Raw genomic sequence first — 9,126 nt, forward strand, 5'->3', positions numbered from 1 at the left:
TTCTAAAATTTTATAATGAAATAGCGTGTGCAGATGTATACTTGTATGCTTACTTACCGTAAAACTCAAGATCGTGTCATAGAACTTACACTTAAGTTCTCTAAGAAGTTAAATAATATGATTAATCCCCAAACTTGACCAAAAGGTTTTCTCAAACGTTAGTAAATTGAATTACTGAATTTACATTTTCTCATTTATTAACAAAATACTGAGTTATTTCAGACTATCAACTTGAATGTTTTCCATTATATACACCAAAAATCTGGTTCCCTAACAAGAAATTTCTTGCAATACACAAAAAGATAACAGATAATTAAAATATTTGCTTCATAATACAAGTAATCCGTAAAATACATCCCTTCCTCAATTGTCTAAAATGATTAGGAATTGTGGCACTTTCTTTAGCATAAAACCCTTTCCTCTTCTTAAAACTCTGAGGTGAAATGTTATTTATGTAATAAAACTAGAACCACAATTTTTCTCATTTCTGTATTGGACTGCAATTAGGTTTTAAAAATTTTATAAAGAAATGTGGCAACTTGTAAAGCTGTTCTATAGAGTTTTTTTAAGAAAACATTCCCAGAAACAACTTAACAAAAGGGCCTAGAATGACCCTATGAAAACATCCTTTTAACACTTCTTAGTGTCGAGATGAGTGCCAATTTCCATCGCTATCACTGTCTCTTCTGTTATCATAGTCATGGCTCCAGCCATGAAGTGATTTCTCTCTTCATAGAAGAAATCATCTCTGCTTCCTCTGTAATGATGGTCGGACCCATGGTCAGTGTAATACTGTTCACGGCTATGTCTATCCACTACGTAAGGACGAGAATTCTGTCCGACTTTTCGCTGTGATAATGGTGTATCTTGGCCCCACTGGGAGGTTGAAGACTGGTTAAAAGTATGATTATGTGACTGAGCTGATGGGGAAAATCCTGATTGATCCAGATGTGGAGAACCAAATTTCCCTCCATAGGACATCTGTCTCAAAGCACTGTTCATCACTGCTTGTCTCTGAAAATTTTCTGAAGAAGAAAAAGATCTTTGAATTATCGGTGTTGATGGAGTCATGTTATCCACTGTCCTTTCGTACCTGCTAGGAGACGTGGAAGTAGGGCTTGAACTTCCAACATGCTGCTGGGAATATGACAAACTGACCTCCTGTGAGGCATGGCTGCTTCCTGATCTAAACTGAAGTTTGATGGGCCTTCCAAAAAGTTTGATTCCGTTAAGCAGATTCATGGCATAAGGAACAGATAACTTCACGTTTGAAATTCACAAACGCAAACTGCTTTGGTTTACCATCCTTATCTTTTGGAATTTTCACTTTTATTACTGGCCCAGCCTGTTGGGTGTCGGGATGGACCGTCCCGCTTGTCCCAGGAAAGCGGGGATGGCCATTGGGCCGGGCCCTACCCAGGCCGGAAAACGAAAGGGAAAGCACGTTTGCATCTTTCATTGGTCCTGTACTTTTGTCCAACTGATTACATGTTAACTAATTGCTCCTTAGTGATTTTTAAAAATAAAATCTTCCAGCAGTTGACTAACAGACCCTGCTAACCAAGCGTTAAGATAATCCAAAAGATACCTTGAAGGGATCCTAATGGGTTGTGTGTGGGTATTACGGGATGAGTATGAATACGTTTTAGAGAAAAGGAAGATGGTGCCTTATGACATTGTTTGTTGCCCCAGAGCTTGATGAATTACACTCGAGCCCCGTTCTGTCCTTCAGAGACAAGGCATTTCACTTGCAGACATATCTTTTTTTTCGATTCCACTTCTTTATTTCATTCTCCCCAAGGGATCTCAGGCAAGTGCACAGTTAGGCAACAAAGACTAGCAGGAAAACATCATCTAGGTGGGGTGTATTGGTTTCCATGGTTCCTGAGAAGTTAGAGTGAAGGAAGGAAGCGAAACTTGGGCACTGAAAGCAAATCTTCTATTCTTTCCTCCTTTCAATGCATAAACCCGTACAGAATCCCTCTGGGCAAGGGAGACAGAGCTCACTTAGTGATTCATTTAGATTCTGCATGAGAAGGAGATATTATTTTAGTCTTCATTATAAGAGGGGCCATTTCTTCAAATTGACCGTTTTTCCCTCTAACTCTTTTCCAAAGTAGCCTGTTTACAATCTACTCTTGTAGATTACAGTACTCAGTAGAGACAAGTAGGGAGACATTCAGACCTTGAAAAGCTTCAAGACATCCCACAGAGTTGGAATGCTTTTCTCAAAGGGAAAAAAATTCTGCAAATGTGTATGTACTTGCCTATGTGCCCGAAAGAGCCAGCTGGACGGACCATAAACAGCTCCCATTCAGGAACAACAAAAGCCCATGTCAGAAGTCAAGGGACAGGGGGCTGAGAACTAATAATAATTTTGCACTTACACAGCAGTTTTCATCTGAAGACCTCAGAGTGCTTTATAAACATTAATTAAATTGCCCCACAGCCCTGCGAGATGGCTGTGTATCACTGTTTCCAATTTGCAGGGGGTGGAGGGAGGAGAAATGTGTGCCTGGAGTGAAGTTGGAACCAGGCCATGCTACAGTGCACGTGGATTGTGGACTCAGAAAAAGCAGTGGGACCTTTCCTCTGTGAATTTAAGGCTATGGTCACGTCTCATGGTACCTGCTTGACCAAGAAGGAGATGGTCTGGCAACAGGGCTGTCCAGGGCGACCCCTCAGCAGGACCCATCTCCTGCATAAGGCAGCCACCTGCACTGGGCTTGAGGGGCTCCGGCACGATCTCCCCGACAAACTCATTGCCATTATTACAGACGCATCCCTTCAGTGGGACTCATGAGGGCAAGTCAGGCCCACCTGAAATGCTGGCTCTGATTGCTTGGAAGTGTAGTCAGGACAGCTACTTGGAGAAGGACCGTGATGGGTACTCAGCAGAAAATCCTATGATCGATTATTATCTGCCTTGCATTTGGGAAAAAGTAGGTGTGGGTTGAATTGTGTCCCCTGAAAAGATACCTTTTTTTTAACAAAACTAATTTTATTGAAGTATAGTTGATTTACAATGTTGTGTTAATTTCTACTGTACAGCAAAAGTGATTCAGTTATATATATATATGTTCTTTTTCATATTCTTTTCCATTATGGTTTATCACAGGATATTGAATATAGTTCCCTGTGCTACACAGTAGGACCTTGTTGTTTATCCATCCTACATATACTAGTTTGCATCTGCTCATCCCAAACTCCCACTCCATCCCTCCCCCCCACCACTCCCTTGGCAATCACAAGTCTGTTCTCTATGTCTGTGAGTCTGTTTCTGTTTTGTAAATAAGTTCATTTGTGTCATATTTTAGATTCCACGTATAAGTGATATCATACGCTGTTTGTCTTTCTCCTTCTGACTCACTTCACTTAGTATGATCATTTCTAGGTCCATCCCTATTGCTGCAAATGGCATCCTTTCATTCTCCCTGAAAAGATGTCTGGAAATCCTAACCCCGGTACCCGTGCATGTGACTTCATTTGGAAATCAGGTCTTTGTAGATGTAACAAGTTAAGATGAGGTCATACTGGATTAGAGCGGGCCCTGACTCTGAAGGCTGTGTCTCTGAGACAAGGGCGATCTGGATGCAGCCACAGAAAAGCGTGGCGCATGAGGATAGAGGCGGTGATTGGCGTGATGTGCGTACAAGCCAAATGACCAGGATTGCTGGCGACCACCAAAGCTAGAAGAGGCAAGGAAGGAGTCCTTCCTAGAGCCTTGGCAGGGAGCACAGCCCTGCTGACACCTTGACTTCAAACTTTTGGCCTCTAGAATTATGAGAGAATAAATTTTGTTCTTTTAAGCCACCCGTTTGAGGTGCTTTGTTACAACAGCCTTAGGAAATTAATACAATAGTCTAAATATTGGAAGTTGCAAATGCAGGATCATTAAAATGGTCGTTTATTTAAAGACACATCCCACCATTGTAATAAGCGAAGGAAAGTTTTCTGGAGAGATTGGGCTGTGACGATGGAGATGAGGATAGGGTGAGCAGTGACATCACTTAGTCCTCTGGCCTGGCACCCGCTGATGGTTCTTAGCCACTTAGATGTTTTGGCGTGTCAGTCCTGTTGGAACATGTTGAATTATAATTGTGAAAATTCATTTAACACATCCCATTTCTTCATCCCTGTAATGACATAGAAAGAAAAACAAGGAAGGCAATTTGAAGCCCGATCAAGGATAGCAAAAGGCAAAAATAACCTACAAATAAGAAAAAGGAAAAATAAGATCCAAACACTGGGAAAATTAATCTGTCATGGGTGAAACTGCAGACATTTGGGGCAAGAGATCATCTGTTGTATTCGTCTTTCGTCTTGCCCTTTGCAGGCTCCCTTTAAAAAATACAAACAGTCCTGGGATGGGCAACACATATAAAACAATACAATCATGTCAGGCTTTGGAGTCAGACAGATGTGAATGGAAATCCAGGCTCTGTCATTTACTATCTCTACGGTATTAAAGAAGTCACTTGACCTCTCAGTGCCTTAATTTACTCATCCGCTAAGTGGGTGTAATGATATTCTCAAATGTTTGTTGTCAGAATTAAATGAGTTAATATCTGTTTCAAAGCCTGCTCTATAGTATGTACAGTATTATCAGTAGCGTTTGCTTCTGCTCAATAAATAGCTTTCCTTCCCGTGGAGAGTGGATAAGGTGGGATAGGCAAGCTGGAGACGGGGCAGAGGGAGAGGCTGGGGGAGATGACCCAGTTGAAAGATCCTGCTTAACGGAGTCTGCCATTGGACTGTGGTTTGAGGAGAAGTTGCTTCCTTCTCCCTGTAGCCTCAGGGTGGCCCTGCCCCCAAGATTCTCCTTTCCTCCTTGGCTAGGGTCCCTCAGAGCTGGGGGGGGTGACAGAGTGCCCACAGTACACTGCTGTGGGCAGTGGAGCTGCTTCCTTGTCTGCCTGTGCTCTCTGAGCAGGGCCCACATCCAGGGAACTGGAGCTGGGAAACCCCTGGAGGCGGCTCCAGCTGTCAGCGGAGTCCTTTCCTCAGGCTGGGATCCAAGAAGTGTCAAGAAAGGAAGCAGAAGTTGTTCCTATCAGACTGGGCCGAGCAGTCAACAACCTCACCTTCTTTGATAGTGATCTTTGAGCCCCAGTTAAATGGGTCAACTCCTATTTACCCAAAAAGAAACAACCTTGCCAAACGGTTCATCATCATCTTTTCTTTTGTATTTTGTTTTTTTTTAACAAATGTGAACAAGTTTTGAGTGTAACTTCTTATTTCCCCAGGCTCCACACAACCAAAGGCATGAGTGACAGCCTTGATCAAAATATAAATATTTTAACGTTGAGTTCCCCCACCAGATATGGCTGGTAATAAACACAGACCCAGACCCTGTGGGTCCTGAGTGGCCCACTATTGCGCTTGGCCACCATCGTGTTTTCCTCTTGGGTTGGCCATGCCGCTCTCACTCTGCCACCTGGTGGACTGGTTCTGCAACTGCATTTCCCATACCTGTGGCTTAGGTCTCAGGAGACTGTTGCTTTGTCGCTGTTCCTGCAGCTGTTGGGCCCATGAACATGGGAAAGGCCTCTCTCGTCAATAAAATCTCCCTAAATAAGAAGTTAGCTAATTGCAATTTCTTTCAGTTCCTAGAATTGGGGCACTTTCTACCTCCCAATGCTGCATTCAGAAATATCTTGCCCCCCTACCATTAGCCAAAACCCCTAGCCGGGCCCAGGCACTTGTCAATGACTCTCTCCTTTGACCAAACTTTAATCAACCTCCTGGGAGCCCTCGACTGGACTAGGCATGACCTTGGGCTTCCTTCTCCGTCCTTGTAGAAACCAGTTTGAGCAAGAATCCTATAAAGCCAGTTTAGTGAAAACTCCCCACCTTTGGTGTCTGACTACCCTTGATATCACGCTGGTATCAGCAAGAATTCTGTCGAGTCATTCTCACAAGAATTCCCATACCCGGGCTTCCCTGGTGGCACAGTGGTCGGGGGTCTGCCTGCCGATGCAGGGGACACGGGTTCGTGTCCCAGTCCGGGAGGATCCCACATGCTGCGGAGCGGCTGGGCCCGTGAGCCATGGCCGCTGAGCCTGTGCGTCCGGAGCCTGTGCTCCGCAATGGGAGAGACTGCAGCAGTGAGAGGCCCGCGTACCGCAAAAAAAAAAAAAGAGAGAATTCCCATAGCCACGATGTCTCTCCTTAGAGTTTTCCATCCACTGACCCTCACTCTGCTCCTTCACTATGAATCCCCACTGTCCTTGTTAGAGTCAGAGTTAAGCCTGGTCTCTGTCCCCTACCACAACCCCCCACTGTAGTAGCCTTACCGTCGCTAGCAAGTATCAGAAATCATTTTTTCTTTGACACATTTCAGCTGTCACTGCAGGAGGCATCCCTGTCCACCTGGGCATCCGAGGCTGGAGCAGACTCTTTTTCCTCTCTGAGACTCTTCATCCCAGAAAGGTCCTGCCTGACCCATCAGATTTAAAGTCTCCCAATAATCTCTCCCAGGAGGACTACTGAGGCTGGCAGTCATGTATCTTAGATTTGGGAGGGCATTCATAATTTCAAATCACCTTTCTCGCAGCCAACAAATAAGTCCTGAATTTCTGGTTTAAATAAAAATTTTCTGTGTTTTCTGCTTTGGCTCTGGGTCTCCCTCCTGATCACCCCAGCTGGTGTCAGCGTTATATGCCTCGGGCTCGTATTGTCCCTTTCAAATGTCCAGCCTTCTCCTTCAGCCTCAGAGCCTGCGTCTCTGTCTCCACCTTCCCCGCAACTTAGCTCAGGATCACAGCCAACTGACTGGCTGTGGACGGCTAGGCTTGCTTTCTCAGATCCTCGGGACTAGATAGGAGCCCAGGAGAAGAGGAGAGGAAGGGATGTGGCTTCGTTCTCTCTCTCCTCCCTGCCTCCCTGCCTAGAGCATCAGGCCGCTGGGCAGGTGATGCGTTCATCTGGCTATTTCTTCCTCCTGAAAATCCAGCCCCATTATCCCTGATCCCAAATCCTTGGTAAAGAGAGGGCCAGGCTGAGCCTCGAACATGAAGACAGGGAGTGAAGGTAGCCTTGAGATTCTGGGCGTAAGAAAGCACCAGTTAAGAGACGGAGAGAAAAGAGATCGTATGTGGCGCCTCTCTGCTGGGAACGGGGACCAGACATGCATGAGGAGCCTGAGATCTGCGCCAGGCACTTTCCATCCATTAGCTTTTCCCACGTTATAGATTAGATAACTGAACCTCAGAGAGGTTAAATAGTGTCCCCAGATACCGTAGCTCAGGAGTGGAGCCAGGATTCGGACTTGGGTCTGCAGATTTATTTGACTTCTATGCTCCAGCTCTTTCCACCAAACCCTATTCCTCCCATGGGGGAGAAATGTGTACGCTCCTAGGGACAGGGATGCAGTCCTCCCACGTCTTCTATAGGAGAAGCCTGGCTGCCTTCGGTCAACCACCCCTCTGTGCCTTGGATCTTGTTGCCATTCATGCCGTTTCTAATAACATATTCGTAATCATCTCTGAGGTGACAGACATGGCCCCAGTCCGCAGACATCTGGAAGGGCTCAGGGCTGCCATGACCACTGGCACAGGCTCCAGGCTCAGCCGGTACCTGCTGTGGACCTCGGATGCCTGGAATCAGATCCCCAGGCTGGGCAAGGGACGAGCAAAATGGCAACCAGGCCTGGGAGGGTCCCCTGAGACGGAGCCATGAGCTATGGCCCTTTGGTAAGGCCGATCTGTGCAGCAAGCCCCTGGGAAGTAGAAACCCCAGCCTGACGAGTGACCTTGACGGAGTTACGGCAGTAATGTTTCCAGCCGGTTGAGCTAGTCTCGGCCAATTTCTCTAGAGCATTAGGTGCAAACGCAAGTCCGCTGCTCCACATTGCACACGCCCGTGCTGGCCTCTCCCCCTGCGCCGCTTAAAGTGTTTATCCTGTGGCTTGTACAAGCCACGTCTTTCTCTCCCCCAGTGAGAGTGAGAGTCTCCAGGCTTCCTTGCCGCCGCTGAATGTGCGGCCAAGCGGTGAGGACAAGAATCTTGTTCCGAGCCCATCAGGCCGGGCTAGCATTGGATGGCCTCCTGCACCAGCCAGCCTGTCTTTTGGGGATTGAAATTGATTTTCCTCCTTTCTGTGTGTGAGCACAACCCGAGGTACAGCTCTGTTACCAACGCCCATCCCAGGTGTGCATTTACAGGTGAACAGTGATACTCTTAAAAAGATAAATGGGGGCTTCCCTGGTGGCGCAGTGGTTGAGAGTCCGCCTGCCGATGCAGGGGACACGGGTTCGTGCCCCGGTCTGGGAAGATCCCACGTGCCGCGGAGCGGCTGGGCCCGTGAGCCATGGCCGCTGAGCCTGCATGTCCGGAACCTGTGCTCCGCAACGGGAGAGGCCACAGCAGTGAGAGGCCCGCGTACCGCAAAAAAAAGATAAATGGGAAAAGTTCTTTAAGAATGTCCTCTGTCACCTCTGCAGATGAACAGGATGTCTGCTTACATTTCCAAAGAGTAGCTTTTAATTTCTCCATGCCGTTGTGTGTGTGTGTGTGTGTGTGTGTGTGTGTCTGTACAGGGCTGGGGGTGAGAGGTTTCTGAAGCTGTGAGAGAAAATGTGTAAAACTCCAAATTCTTGTCCACGTGGCCAGCCTGAGATCAAGGCATGCAAGGTGCTTGCCTCTGGTGCCAGCTTTAAGGAGGTGACCAAAAAGTCAGTACTCAGAATGTGTTAATGTCATACATTAAAAAAAATCAAAATTAATGCAAAAAATCCACTGGGAGCAACATATCAAAATTTTAAATAAACAAATAGTTGACATCACTGGTTTTTCGCTTTGTTTCAGATTCCCATACGACTCGACGTGGCACTTTAAAAACTTTTGATGTGATGTTCATCACGGATTTTTTAACATTAATTTTAATTTTTTAACTATTGCATGAAGATATCATTTATCTTGATTACTGAGTTTTTCCTGGTGTCCCTTTAAGTTTTGCAAGCCAAGGGAATTGCCTCTCCCTGATCTCAGCCCCCTTCAGACATGGCCCGAATCAGAGGCAGGGCTGTTTTTGAGAATAGCTGAAGATACTAGCTGGCATTTATATTCAGCCTCCGAATTGAAAATGAGTTGCTGAACTCTTCCTCTACATGGTGACTGTCTGAG

The 9,126-nt window shown here is 46.1% G+C and overlaps 1 pseudogene; it reads right to left on the reverse strand.

Annotated features, from left to right (window-relative positions):
- Positions 1–640: 640 nt before the first annotated feature.
- LOC132432966 (RNA-binding protein 7-like) lies at positions 641–8,496 on the reverse strand (annotated as a pseudogene).
- Positions 8,497–9,126: the final 630 nt, after the last annotated feature.

Source organism: Delphinus delphis, chromosome 10, assembly GCF_949987515.2.
Source record: "Delphinus delphis chromosome 10, mDelDel1.2, whole genome shotgun sequence".
Taxonomy (NCBI): Eukaryota; Metazoa; Chordata; class Mammalia; order Artiodactyla; family Delphinidae; genus Delphinus; species Delphinus delphis.